Source organism: Panthera leo, chromosome B4 (genome assembly GCF_018350215.1).
Source record: "Panthera leo isolate Ple1 chromosome B4, P.leo_Ple1_pat1.1, whole genome shotgun sequence".
NCBI lineage: Eukaryota > Metazoa > Chordata > Mammalia > Carnivora > Felidae > Panthera > Panthera leo.
Window position 1 is genome coordinate 35,914,516 of NC_056685.1, and position 15,569 is coordinate 35,930,084.

Genomic DNA, 15,569 nt, shown 5'->3' on the forward strand with positions numbered 1-15,569 from the left:
ACTGAAAATAGAACTACCCTACAATCAAGTAATCACATTACTGGGTATTTATCCAAAGAATACAAAAACACTAATTCAAAGGGATACATGCACCCTTATGTTTATTGTAGCACTATTTAAAATAGCCAAATTGTGAAAGCAGCCCAAGTGTCTGAAAGGTGAATGGATAAAGAAGATGTGGTGTATATATATACAATGGACTATTACTCAGCCATAAAACAGAATGAAATCCTGCCATTCGCAGTGACCTAGATGGAGCTAGACAGTATTATGCTAAGCAAAATAAGTCAGTCAGAGAAAGGCAAACACCATATGATTTCACTCATATATGGAATTTAACAAAACAAATGAGCAAAGGAAAAGAAAAGAGAGAGAGACAAACCAAAACAAAGACTTAACTATAGAGAACACATTGATGGTTACCAGAGGGGAGGGGGTAGGAGGATGAGAAAAATAGGGGATGGGGAATAAAGAGAGTACACTTATCATGATGCAAAAAAAAAAAAAAAAAAAAAAAAAAAAAAAAAAAAATATATATATATATATATATATATATATATATATATAAAAGAATCAATTCATAATGAATATTATTTGCATCAATAGTGATATTAACATAAAATAAAACGTTGATGTAATAGAAAAGTGAATTTGGCAATAGGCAAATGCAAAAGAAAGGATACTAAAATGATTCAGCAAAATACTAGAATAAGAATATTGAATAAGAATATTGAAAACGTTAGCCATTTTCAATTACATGTATGGAACACTGATAAAGAAGTTAAATAGAATTAACTTAGTTTCAGCTCCCGCAAAAATTCAGTGAAAATTCCTTGACACTGGTATATCCTGATTTAAATGTTTGTGAATAGGTCAAATATTTCTATAGAGTCAAACATTCTCAAGGTTAAACAAGCGTGAAACACTAATTGGACCAAAACAGCATCTTGTACTCATTTTCAGTACAGAGCTAAAAGATAGGAGGAATTTTAAAGATCATATAGGTAATCTTTTCCCCTTCTCCTTGCCCTACTTTCTAAATGAAAAATTCAAGACCTGGAGAGGCAACCTGACTTGTAAACATGGTTAGGAGCTATGTTACTCAGCTAGTGGCTGTGGATCACAGCTTGATGCTTCTCCCCTTGGCTTTATTCACTGCTTTTTATTTGAATAGTTCCTGTGGGCAAGTTAACTTCCTAAACCATAACTGGGCTTTTATACTATGTTCTCTATTTTCTAACCCAAAGAAGATTGGAAACGGTTGGAGACATTTCTTAGAAGAACCAAAGTTTCTTGATAATGAATATATTCCCACTTTACTAACTCTTCCATCCTTGCATCTATTCAGGCCTTCAGCATCACTCTCCAAGACAAAATAAGAAGATAATCTTAAAATTTTTTTTTTTTCAACGTTTTTTATTTATTTTTGGGACAGAGAGAGACAGAGCATGAACGGGGGAGGGGCAGAGAGAGAGGGAGACACAGAATCGGAAACAGGCTCCAGGCTCCGAGCCATCAGCCCAGAGCCTGACGCGGGGCTCGAACTCACGGACCGCGAGATCGTGACCTGGCTGAAGTCGGACGCTTAACCGACTGCGCCACCCAGGCGCCCCAAGAAGATAATCTTAACTGACCTTCTCGTTTCCAGTATTCTCTTTCTGTCCATCCTGTACAGATTACATGGCATACTAAGGTCTTCATGATCTACCTGCTGACTGCACCAGCTTTCATGGCTTGCCCTCCTCCTACCCTGATACTCTCTGGTGTTTTAAAATAACTCCACAAATTCTTTTGACATGCCTCTCTTCAAAAAGTAGAGCCTGAGATACTCTGCTCCATTAAATGTGGGATGGTCTTAGTGACTTGCTTCTAAGAAACAGAATATGGTAAGAGTGCTGGTATGTACCCTCTGATTCTAGGTCACAGAAGGCATTTGTGGCTTCTTCCTTATTCTCTTCTCCAGAATCATCCATTTTGGCTGAAGTTGGCCACCATGTCACAAAGATATTCCAGCAGCCTTATGGAGAGATCCATACAGGGAGGAACTGAAGGCTCTTGCCAACAGCCAACATGAACTGTAGATGAGCCATCTTGAAATTGAATGCTCCATTCCCAGTCAAGCTTTTGGATAACTGCAGTCCCAACTGACATCTTGACTGTAACCCCATGAGACTCTAAGTAAGGACTACCCAGCTAAGTGGCTCCTGAATTCCTGACCCACAGATACCTCTGAGATAACAAAGGCTTATTATCTTTTATGCTGACAAGTTGGGGGTAATATGTTATGTAGAAATAATTAATTACACCTTAAGCATTATCCACAGTGAACTACTAAGAGTATACCAAATTTGTTATGCTGTTTATGCTTCCTTGTCTAAAATTATATCTGTTTGGCAAATGAGAACTGCTCCTTCAAGAGGCAGCTCACTGTCACCTTCTCTGTGAAACCTTGAGTTTCTTGGAGAGGCCTGGGTTTTCCTACTGTACCTTGTATAATTTTTTCTGTTGGAGAAAATGTGGTTTAGTATTTGTTTTACAGTCTTGAAACATATATTTTAATCCATATACGCAGTGCAGTATTTGGATTAGAAGTAGACTCCCAAAAAATATTTTTGACTTAATTTTCTCATTTCAGTCAGTTTTAAACCAAACAATAAAAACCTCAAACCACACTTACGGAATTATTCTATGTGAACTTAGGACCCAGATGTCAATGATAAAGGAGTATGGAGAATGTGCTTTTCAGCTTATTAAAACATGAAGTGAGGGATAAACATTCTGATTCAATTTCTGGAGGATATAACAATATGAATGTTAGATTCTAAATAGTGACCCACCAACAAAATCACTATGAAAATTTAAACATTTAAGATGTTTTCACTTAATATCCAAAATGACAAAAGCAAAATTTGAATAACTTATTTTATATTCACATGAAAAGGAACGCAGACAGTCCAAGTGCTTTCTAGGTTTGCCAAATCCCTCCTCATACAAAAAGTTTGTAATTCTAGTTTTGAAATTGAGGAAGAAAGAGTGGTACATATTCAATGTTGACTATCTTTCACTGAAAAGAAATGAAGTCTTGCTAACAAGTGGTTTGCCTTAAAACCTGAATTTTCACCAAAAAGAACCAGCCATCTGTTTCAAATATTTTAAAGACTAAGCCCCATTTTGTGCTCTGCTTTGATCTCCCAGGATAATAGGAAGACAGTGATACAGTCCAGCTACACCTCAATCAAGTGTGCTCATTTAATTTATCCCAGAAATGCTAACTGCCAAATCCAGCTGGAAACTTTAGCCTCGTCATCTTCGGATCAGGAAGAAGGAGGAAGACACATCAATGGAGAATAACTCTTTTGTTTTGGTTGATGATGCATTTTTGTATTTCAGAAAATATTCCTTTAACCCAAAACAGATAGTAATCCTAAAGACAGAGAGAATGTATAGAAAATAACAAATTAGTGAGAAGCTGAGGACAAGTTAATGAAAGGAATACTGTAGAACCCTATTGTAACAAGATTGTTGTTTAATAGTTCAGATAAAATGTGATTCAAATCATGTCCTCCAAAACATAACTCTACAAAATAAAAATGTGATATAATAGGCAACTGCTAAGCCTGTCTTCCAAAACTATTAAAAGGGGGTCCTATCATATGGTAACTGGTGGGTGTGCATGGTGAACTTAATGGTATATTCTAGAATGTGCACTAGATACTGACTGGAGCTAGATCAGTCTGGGAAACTGATACACATGAATAGGGTCAGATTATAGGATAAATAACCTGTTAAGGTACAGAAGAATTTAAAAGATTAAAAATATCTGGTACTAATGCATAAAAATTTAAATAAATTATATGCAACTTCCCTTTATGGTAAAAACTCACCAGCTTTTTCATTTGATAAATATATACTGAGCTCTGCAGGGTCTCCACATTTTCAGATGACTGTGAAAATCAACTGACATGTGAAAACTTTTATTTTGCACAAAGTGTAAGGGTATTTTTATTGTCCAGGAAGAATGTCTCAATCACAAACTGCACCTCAAACAGGACAAAGACAGCTCTTCCCCATTAGTCAAATGCTCATAATCATTAAGATAAGGACCAATGGTGGGGCACCCATGTGGCTCAGTCGGTTAAGCGTCCAACTTTGGCTTAGGTCATGATCTTGCGGTTTGTGGGTTTGAGCCCCACATCAGGCTCTGTGCTGACAGCTTGGAGCCTAGAGCCTGCTTTGGGTTCTGTGTCTCCCCCGTGCTCTGCCCCTCCCCCCACTTGCATTCTGTCTTTCTCAAAAAAATAAATAAAACACTTAGAAACAACTTTTTAAAAGGATCTGAGAGCATATGTTCCAGAAACATTTAAAATACCGTAGTTCTGAGTCTAAGAAATAAATCACATGAGTCACAGGACAATGTCACCTTAAATCATTCAGCAGAAACTATAAAAATGCAGGATGTACCTATGGAACAGTATAAATGATGTCTTAAGAATACATCAAGAGAAAGGTTTCTCTCCCAAATTACTTACAACTTTCTCATGTAGTCTAAGAGGTCTTTGCCTCTGTGGAACTTACGTAATTGTCAAGTGTGTCCAGAATTAATTTAGACTCCAGTATAGAGGTGGTGGTTTCTACTTCTTACTATTGCCTGAAAATCACCTTCAGGTCAGAAAACTCCAGAAGAAAAAGTCACCTGCCATCATGGGGTGCTCCTTAAAGGTAATCAGGTCTGACTTAATATGTATGGCTAACATCCCATGCCTTGAGGCCTTGGAGAGGTACCTATATTGTTGCTCAGGCACTACTGGCAAACTTTAACAATTCAATTAGAGATTCAGAAAAGAAGATTAATTTCTTTTGCTGCAGGAAAAAATAATTACTAGGATTGTGGGTTATCTGTGCAATTAAAGTAATGTTACTCTAGGGGCGCCTGGGTGGCTTGGTCGGTTAAGCTCCCGACTTCGGCTCAGGTCATGATCTCACGGTCCATGAGTTCGAGCCCCGCATCGGGCTCTGTGCTGACAGCTCAGAGCCTGGAGCCTGTTTCAGATTCTGTGTCTCCCTCTCTCTCTGCTCCTCCCCTGTTCATGCTGTCTCTCTCTGTCTCAAAAATAAATAAACGTTAAAAAAAAAATTAAAAAAAAAAGTAATGTTACTCTATTAGGAGGCAGGAAAAATCTATAAAATAAATAGTAGCATCAATGGATCTCATAAATATTCCAGGGTTGTATCACAGACACTAAGAATGTCTTTGCTACTGTCATTTATTTAGCACTTCCTACATGCCAGGCAAAGGGTTAAGTGCACTAAATACCTTATTATATTTAATCTGCACAATAGCCTTTGCTGCAGGTTTTGTTATTGCCATTTAACAAATGAGGAACACTTAGGGAAGAGGTTAAGTGATTTGTGGGAAATTACATAGCTAATGAGCAGCATTCAAATAGGTCTAAAGACAAACACCCTTTACCACCAAGGTAAAAGGCCATAAAAATAATATAACTGCCTTATAAAGGACACAAAAGAAAAAATATTTTGTCAGTTTCATAGGTGGGATATAATAGTACATTTAAAAAAAAATTTTTTTTTAACGTTTATTTATTTTTGAGACAGAGAGAGAGCATGAACAGGGGAGGGTCAAAGAAAGAGGGAGACACAGAATCTGAAACAGGCTCCAGGCTCTGAGCTGTCAGCACAGAGCCCGATGCGGGGCTCAAACCCACGGACCGCAAGATCATGACCTGAGCCGAAGTCGGACGCTTAACCGACTGAGCCACCCAGGCGCCCCATAATAGTACATTTTTAAGAAGGTAGAAAATTTTTTCTTTTTTTAATTAAAAAAATTTTTTTTTTCATTTATTTATTTTTGAGAGACAGAGTGTGAGCAGGGGAGTGGCAGAGAGAGAAGGAGACATAGAATCTGAAACAGGCTCCAGACTCTGAGCTGTCAGTACAGAGCCCCACGCAGGGCTCGAACTCACAAACCGTAAGATCATGACCTGAGCCAAAGTCAGACACTTAACCAACTGAGCCACCCAGGCGCCCCAGAAAGTAGAAATTTTTAAGTGCACTAATGTGCATGTATCACAGTTATGACAATACCTAAGAAAGAAGTACCTAAGAAAATACCTAAGAAAAACAATTAACACTGGACTATGAGACAACAGAATGTTAACTGAGATTGCATCAGAGTGGTGGGATTATGGGTAATTCTTTCCCTTTCGAAGCTAAGTGATTAGTGTTGACTACAAATCCAATTTTTCTCAATCTGCCTTCCTTAAGACTCCTAGTTCTCACACAAAGAAAGTCCCCACACAGTCATTTATGCACAGAAGTGTGCATTCTGACAAGTAGAGAGAAGAGAGTATATATAAATCTAGGAGATACAGTGAGACCTATTCCTTTGCTGTCTGCTGCTGGAATGGGGAAATGGGCTTGGGCATGCCTCTATTTATCTTCATGGTCATCCAGTTCTGGAAGACTCTGTCTAGGCTTTAAGGGAAAAAAAAAAAAAAAGTGAAAGGCCAGGGAGGGGGGGCAGTTCTGAGATACTTCTAGGTTGGTGACCAGTTATCAGAGAAATCCTAATCGGGAAGAAGATGCATAAATGCACCAGGAGTACCAGTGTGTTGTGGCTCCTGGGGGCCTAAATACCCTAGTGGGCTTTTAGAAGGAGAGCAGAGGCAGCCATCTTGAAGGAATCCCAACAGTTATAATACCTCTACAGCAGAAAAATGTTTTCATGAGAAAAAGCGGAGCTCTTGGGTGCTTGCTTCCAAGATGACCACGGAAAGAAGAAACAATTATCATGAAGAAAAGGGCCGCCAACGTTATGTGCAGCTTGTTCATTGCACCCGCTGTGCCTGATGTGTGCCCAAGGACTAGGCCATTAAAACGTTCATGGTTTGAAACACAGCAGAGGCTATAGCTATCAGGACATTTCTGAAGCAAGGGTCTTTCACACCTTTATGCTTCTCAAGCTCTAAGTGAAACTACATTACTGCAGGAGTTGTGCCATTTGTAGCAAGGTAGTAGGGTATGACTTTTGTGAAGCCCAGAAGGACCAAACACCCCCCAATGGGATTTAGATCTGCAGGTGCTACCCTATCACCTCTGCCAAAGCCAATGTAAGGAGGTGAGTTTTTAAGTCTGAAGAAAAGCTATCCTCTGGAAAACAAATAAAATGGAAATCATACTTTAAAAATACGAAAGAAAAAGAAAAACATTGAAGATAAAATCTGGTTCAGTCACAAATCATTCTAAATCATGAAGGAAGAAAGAATGGTAAGCTGAATTTAGAAGTACAAAGGTACACAAAACAGTGAAAAAACTGGGGAATGATTACAGTTAGTAAATAAAAGCAGTATTCTATTTTTATGATAATGTTGATAGAGTTTTCATATTGTAGCTAGCATGCATTACTTTATTAAAAAAAAATTTTTTTTTAACGTTTATTTATTTTTGAGACAGAGAGAGACAGAGCATGAACGGGGGAGGGTCAGAGAGAGGGAGACACAGAATCTGAAACAGGCTCCAGGCTCTGAGCTGTCAGCACAGAGCCCGACGCGGGGCTCGAACTCACGGACCGCGAGATCATGACCTGAGCCGAGGTCGGCCGCTTAACCGACTGAGCCACCCAGGTGCCCCTGCATTACTTTATCTTACTATATCAACTATTACAGTCCACAAAGCGTGTAACATAGTTGTAGTCTGAATTTGGCAAAAACTGTAGTCTAGAGCAAAGGTTCTAGAATTCTGAGAGTATCTGCAGGCTATCACAAAGCACAGTGACTTCAGAAAATGTTGACTAACCCTAAAAATACAGAAAGTTGGTGTTTAAAATACAGAGATTTGGTGTCAAACAACTATATCCTTTTCCCATCAGCATTCCTTTGATGTATCTATAAAAAATGTTCTAAAACTAAAAATGAAAACTGCCTGTGTTACACTTCAAATACCACACAAAAGCTATCTGAAGTGAATGCTGGCTGTGCACCTACTATTTGCATAGCAGCTTATGGACTTATAAACAACTTTCACACTCACTACACTGCCTTAAGAGAAATAGGACAGTTATCATCACACTCATTTTAGAGATGAATAAACTAAGGATCTAAGAGGTTAATGAATTACTTAAAATATCTGACCTTCATTTAATGTTTTTTTAATTATACAAACAGCTGTCTACATTTTTCTTGGATAATTAATGTGAAACAGAAAAGACATATTTGAAGTTTGAGGAATTTAATATCTAAGGGCCAGAAAAATGATAGTTGATCCTAACAGTCAGTCTGTCAGAGAAAAACAACTTTGGCAGTTGAAAGGTTGTACTAAAAACCTAACAGCTCTGTCCAAGTCATATAAACAGATCAACACTGTCCCACAGTTATTCTGGAAAGGCCAAAACACATCAAGGAGGAATGATGTGAACCTTTGTTCACAGAGGAGTGATTATTTTTGTGACGAATTCTTTTTGTTTCAATCTTTGCTGTGAGATAAGGCTGAGCAGGTATAGATGACTGGCACCTCTCTTAGTTGAATAAAAGAGTCAGGATCTGGTGAGGCTGGTGAGAACACTGGTATACAATGCTTGTTTCTCCGCTCTGTTTATCAAGGGCTCTTATAAGTTTGGGGGAAAGAGGACAGCAGGAAGTAGAAGCGGAAGCATCCACTCTTGCAGGAAAATATTACTATCCCCACAGGAGAAGTAGCAAAATCACATACCAAAAAGTACTCTCACTCCCAACTATTAAACACAATTCAGTATAAGTGCCTTAACAAAATTATATACGTGTACCCTTTTATAGAAGAGAAATACCACTTTGAAAGAAATAATTCCTGACAGCAAAAAATCTTAATTTTCCTCTAGTCTAAGCAGAAAAGTGCTATTCCAAAGCTAAAAAGAGATTAACAACCAATTCAACAGAAAGAAAAGAAAAGAAAAGTTTCTTAGGTTTTAAAGATTCAAATAAAAGCTTCTTGAGGTCCCAAGCCATTCTGGTATTTTCTCTGGCTATGGGTTAGTGAGTTACTGTTGACCTGTGAAGTATATATATCATCAGCTCTTCTCATGACATAATCTTTCAGCAGATGGCCAGTAAAGAAAATCACAGGGGACTACTTCAATGTTTACTTTATTTCTCTTTAAAATGTTAAAACCAATCTAAGAGGGAAGTTCATAGTGATAAATGCCTGCCTCAAAAGACAAGAAAAGTCTCAATAAACAATCTAACTTTATACCTCAAGGGGCTAGAAAAAGGACAAATAAAGGCCAAAGTTAATAGAAGGAGGAAATGCTGAAGATCAGAGTAGAGGTAAAGGAAATAGAAACCAAAAAGACAATAGAAAAGATCAATGAAACTAAGAGCTGGTGTTTTGAATTGACAAACAATAGCTAGACTCTCCAAGGAAGAAAAGAGAGAGGATTTAAATAAATAAAATCAGAAATAAAGGAGGAGATGTTACAACTGATACCACAGAAATACAAAGGCTCATAAGAGACTACTAGGAACAATTATATGCCAACAAATTGGATAACCTAGAAGAAAAGGATACATTCCTATAAACGTACAACCTATCAAGTTTGAATAATGAAGAAATAGAAAATCTAAACAGACCAATATTGAGTAAGGAGATTGAATCAGTCATCAAAAATCTCCCCAAACAGAAAAGCCTGGGACCAGATGGTTTCACTGGTGCATTCTACCAAATATTTAAAGAATTAACAGCAATTCTTCTCAAACTCTTCCAAAAAACAGAGGAAGGGAAACTCTTGAAAACTCATTTTATGAGGCCAGTATTACCCTGATACCAAAACTAGAAGAAAACAGAAATGCCACAAGAAAGAAAATAATTATAAGCCAATATCTCTGATGAACATAGACACATACACACACACACAAACCTCAAGAAAATATTAGCAAACTGAATTCAACAATACATTAAAAGGATCACATCTTGGATCCAGTGGGATTTATTCCAGGGGTACAAGGATACTTCAACGCCTGCAAGTTAGTCAATGCAATACACCGTTAACAAAATGAAGGATAAAATGATGATAGTCATCTCAATAGAGGCAGAAAAAGCATTTGACCATATTAAACATCCATTTGTGATAAAAACTCTCAACTAAGTGGGTATAGAGGGAACACACATCAACATAATAAAGGTCATATATGACAAGTCCACAGTTAACATATTCAGTAACAAAAAGCTGAGAGCGCTTCCTGAAAGATCAGGACAAAACAAGAATGTTTATTTTTACCAGGGCTCCTGGGTGGCTCAGTGGGTTAAGCGCCCGGCTTCAGCTCAGGTCATGATCTCACAGTTCATGAGCTCGAGCCCTGTGTTGGGCTCTGTGTTGTCAGCACAGAGCCTGCTTCGGATCCTCTGTCTCCCTCTCTCTCTGCCTCTTCCTAGCTTGCACACACACTCGCTCTCTCTCAAAAATAAACAAACATTAAAAAAAAAAAATGAATGTCTATTTTTACATTTTTTTTAGTATTGGAAGTCCTATCCAAAGCAATTAGGCAAGAAAAAGATATAAAAGCCAACCAAATCAAAAAGGAAGATGTAAAACTGTTACTATTTGCAGATGACATATTATGTATAGAACACTCTAAAGACTGTGCCAAAAAATTGTTAGAATATATGAATTCTGTAAAGTTGTAGGATACAAAATCAATACGCAAAAAACTGTTGTGTTTCTATACACTAATAATAAACTATCAGAAAGAGAAATTAAGAAAACAATCTTGTCTACAATTACATCAAAAAGAGGGGCGCCTAGGTGGCTCAGTTGGTTAAGCATCCAACTTTGGCTCAGGTCATGATCTCACAGTTCGTGGGTTCAAGCCCTGTGTCGGGCCCTGCGCTGACAACTCAGAGCCTGGAGCCTGCTTTGGATTCTGTGTGTGTGTGTGTGTGTGTGTGTGTGTGTGTGTGTGTCTGCCCCTCCCCCACTTGTGCTCTCTCAAAAATAAATGTTAAAAAAAAAAAAGAATAACATACCTAGGAATAAATTTAACCAAGAAGGTAAAAGACCTGTATATTGAATACTGTAAGTCATTAATGAAAGAAATCAAAGACACAAATAAATGGAAAGATATTCCATGCTCAAGGACGGGAAGAACTGATATTATTAAAATGTCCAAACTACACAAAGCAATCTAATCTATGGATTCAATGCAATCCTTATTTAAATACCAATGACATTTTTCACAGAAATAGAATAAATAATCTTAAAATTTCTAAGGACCCATAAAAGGTCATGAATTATCTAAAAGTAATCTTTTTTTTTTTTTTTTAACATTTATTCATTTTTGAGAGGCAGAGCATGAGTAGAGGAGGGGCAGAGAGAGAGGGAGACACAGAATCCAAAGCTAGCTCCAGGCTCTGAGCTGTCAGCATAGAGCCTGATGCAGGGCTCGAACTCATGGACCGTGAGATCATGACCTGAGCTGAAGTCAGACGCTTAACTGACTGAGCCACCCAGGTGCCCCTATCTAAAAGTAATCTTGAGAGGGGTGCCCAGGTGGCTCAGTCAGTTAAGCATCCGACTCTTGATTTTGGCTCAGGTCATGATCTCACGGTTCAGTTCGTAAATTCTAGCCCCATGCTGGGCTCTGTGCCAACAGACAGGAGCCTGCTTGGGATTCTCTGTCTCCTTCCCTTTCTGACCCTCTCTCTCTCTAAAGTAAATAAATAAACATTAAAGAAAAGAAGAAAAGCAATCTTGAGAAAAACTAAAGCTGGAGAAAGTCAATATTCAAGAAGTATTCATTGAATGCCTGTTAATTTGCCAGACAACACTTAAGTGAACTCTACTGTCACTTTACATTGCTCCCTGTTGATTTAAGACTAATAATTTAAAGACAAAGGGTATTATTAGAAATAAGGATATTTCATAATGACAAGAAGAATGTTTAATAAGAGTACAATCATAAATGGGTATGCAAATAATAACAATGTCAAAATGTATGAAGCAAAAATCGAAGAATTCAAAGGACAAATACAAAAATTCCAATTATACTTGAATATTTAATATTTCTTTCTCAGCAACTAATAGACATCTCCATCTCATAAGTTTTTGGTAAAGTCATGCAATTTGTGAGCGATTTTATCAACCACCTGGACCTAACTGATATTTATAAAACACTATATGCAATAACTAAAGAATACCATTCCTTTCAGGAGCACATGTATATTCATCAACATGGACTGTATTCTGGGACAGAAAATGAAAGCCTCAGAAAATATAGAATATTAAAATAATACAAAGTATATTCTCTGATCACAATGAGATTCACCTGGAAATCAATAAAAATATGACCCAATTTGCAATTAGACACTTTTGCAAATCTGTAGGAAGAAGAGAAAATATTTTAAACTAAATAATAATAAAACTGCCAGGATAAGTGAGGTAAGCAAAACTGTAAGGTATTTCAATATAAAAAACAACAACTGTATTTTTATATATTTGCAGCAAACAACTGAAATAAAACATTGTAGATACAAGTTAAAGAAGATCTAATTAAATGGAGAACTATACTATGTTCATGGTTTGAAAGACTTAATAGTGTTAAAATGTCAACTATCCCCAAACTAGTTTACAGAATCAATGCAATCTAAATACCCTCCACCCTCCCTGCATGATTTGTCATAGAAACTGACAGATTAAAATCTATATGAAAATGCAAACAACCTGAAATAACTATAACAACTTTAATAAAAACTAACAATTTGATGTGGCACCTGGGTGACTCAGTCGGTTAAGTGTCCAACTCTTGATTTTGGCTCAGGTCATGACCTCATGGTTTGTGAGTTCAAGCCCTGCATTGGACTCTGCCCTGACAGTGTGGAGCCTGCTTGAGATTCTCTCTCTTCCTCTCTCTCTCTGCCCCTTCTCCACTTGTGCTCTCTCAAAATGAATAAATAAACTTAAAAAAAAAAGATTAACAATTTGAAAGACTTACACTACCTGATTTTAACATATTATGAAACTATAGCAAGCAATTAAGGCAGCGTGGTAATATAAAACAGAAGAGGCACAAACATAGACACATATTTACATCTTTGATTTTTTTACAAAGGTGCACAGGAATTCTATAGAGAAAGAATAGTATTTAAGAACAACTGGATATGCATTTGGGGAAAAAAAAGAAACTTGACCCCTTACCTTACCAAAATATATCAAACTTAGAGGTGGATTACAGAACTAAATGTAGACACAAAATGATAAAGTGTCTGGAAAAAGGAAAAAAAAACCAGAATATTTTAGCTCTTATGTGTTAGGCAAAAGTTTCTTAGAAACTAGAAAGCAATAACCATTAGAAACTGATGAATTAGACTTCAGTAAATTAAAGACTTCTGATAATGAAAAAATACCATTAAAAAACTGAACACACATGCCACAGACTAGGAGAAAATATTTGCAAGATATGTATCTCAAAAAGGACTGGTATCTAAACCATATAAAGAATGCTTACAACTTAATAAGACAAAAATTCAATTAAAAATAAAAATGTGAACAGATGCTTCAGAAAGGAAAACATGCAAATAGCCAGTCAGCACATGACAAAGTGCTCATCACTAATCAGTGACAGAATTAAAATGAAAACCACAATGAAATACCTGTATACAGCCATAAAAATGGTCAAAATAAAAAAAAAAAAAAAAAAAAAAAGGAAAGTATCAAATGTTTAGAAGGATGTGGAACAACCAGAAGTCTCATTTGTTGCTGGTGGGAGCAAAAAATATGATATAACCACTTTGAAAAAGTGGCAGTTTCTTATAAAACTCAAGAGATACCTATCAAATAACAAAGGTAAGTCCATTTGTAGGTAGTTACCTGAAGAAATAAAGGCATCTGTCCACCTAAAGACGTGTTTAAGAATAGTTTTATCCATAATTGCCCCAAACTGGAGACAGGCCAGACATCAAAGAGATCTAAATGAACTGTGATCAGTCACCACACAATGGAATACAACTAAGCAATAAAAATGAACTACATCTACAATTAAAAAAATGAATTTTATTTTTTATTTTATTTTATTCCAGTGTAGTTAATGTACAGTGTTGTAATAGTTTCAGGTGTACAATACAGCGATTCAAAAACTCTATACATTAGTCAGTGCTAATCATGATAAATGTACTCTTAATCTTCACCTATATCACCCATCCTCTCACCCATCTCTCTGCTGGTAACTACCAGTGTGTTCTCTATAGTTAAGGGTCTGTTTTTTGGTTTGTCTCTTTTTTTCCCCCTTTATTCATTTGTTTCTTCAATTCCACAGATGAGTGAAATCATATGGTATTTGTCTTTCTCTGACTGGCTTATTTAGCTTAGCATAATATTCTCTAGATCCATCCATGGTACTGCAAATGACAAAATTTCATTATTTTTTTATGGCTGAATAATATTCTATTGTATATATATACCATATATTCTTTATCTATTCATCTGTTGATGGACATGTGGGCTACTTTCATAATTTGGCTATACTGTAAATGTTGCACTAAACACAGGGGTGCATAAATCCCTTTGAATTAGTGTTTTGTATTCTTTGGCTAAATACCCAGGAGTGTGATTACTGGATTGCAGGGTAGCTCCATTTTTAATTTTTGAAAAACCTCTGTATTGTTTTTTTACTGTGGGTGCACCAGTTTGTATTCCCACCAACAGTGCATGAGGGTTCCTTTTTTTCCCCACGTCCTTCTAACACTTGTTATTTCTTGAGATTTTGATTTTACCTATTCTAACAGGTGTGAAGTGATATCTCATTGCGGTTTTGATTTGCATTTCCCTGATAATGAGTGATGTTGAACATCTTTTCATGTGTTTGTGGGGCATCTGGATGTCTTCTTTGGAGAAATGTCTGTTCATGTCTTCTGCCCATTTTTTAATTGGATTATTTATTTTTTTAGTGTTGAGTTATGTGTAAGTTCTTTATATCTTTTGGATACCCCTTATCAGATATATCATTTGCAAACATCTCCCATTCAGTAGGATGTCTTTTAGTTTTGTTGGTTGTTTCTTTGCTGTGAAGAAGCTTTTAATTTTGATGTAGTCCCAATAGTTTATTTTTGTTTTTATTTCCCTTGTCTAAGGAGACATATCTAGAATGATGTTGGTACATTCGATGTCAAAGACCTGTGCTCTCTTCAAGGACTTTTATGGTTTCAGGTCTCACATATAGGTCCTTACTCAAAAAAAATGAATGAAATTTAAATGTATTATGCTGAGTAAAATAAATCTTACACAAGAGTACAGACTGTATGATTCCATTTATATGTGGTTCTAGAACAGGCAAATTAATTTATGTCAAGCAAACACACAAACATTAACTGTGTTTGCCTCTAGGTGTGAGTACGTAGGTACAGACTGGGAAACGACAAGAGGTGAGAGAAAATTTTCTTGGGAGATGTTAATATTCTGTATCAGGGCCTGGCAAACAACAATGACCAAATGATCTAAATCCAGACAGCCGTTATTTTTGCATGTCTGTTGGCTAAGAATAATTTTTGCACTTTTTAATGGTTGGAGAAAACTATTTCATGATATGTAAAAA

The 15,569-nt window shown here is 36.6% G+C and overlaps 1 protein-coding gene and 1 pseudogene across 9 annotated transcripts in view; one reads left to right on the forward strand and one right to left on the reverse strand.

Moving 5' to 3' along the window:
• The window catches only part of ERC1 (ELKS/RAB6-interacting/CAST family member 1), a 509,468-nt gene that overhangs the window by 58,848 nt on the left and 435,051 nt on the right, over positions 1-15,569 (reverse strand). The window lies entirely within an intron of this gene.
• LOC122224084 lies at positions 6,781-7,131 on the forward strand (annotated as a pseudogene).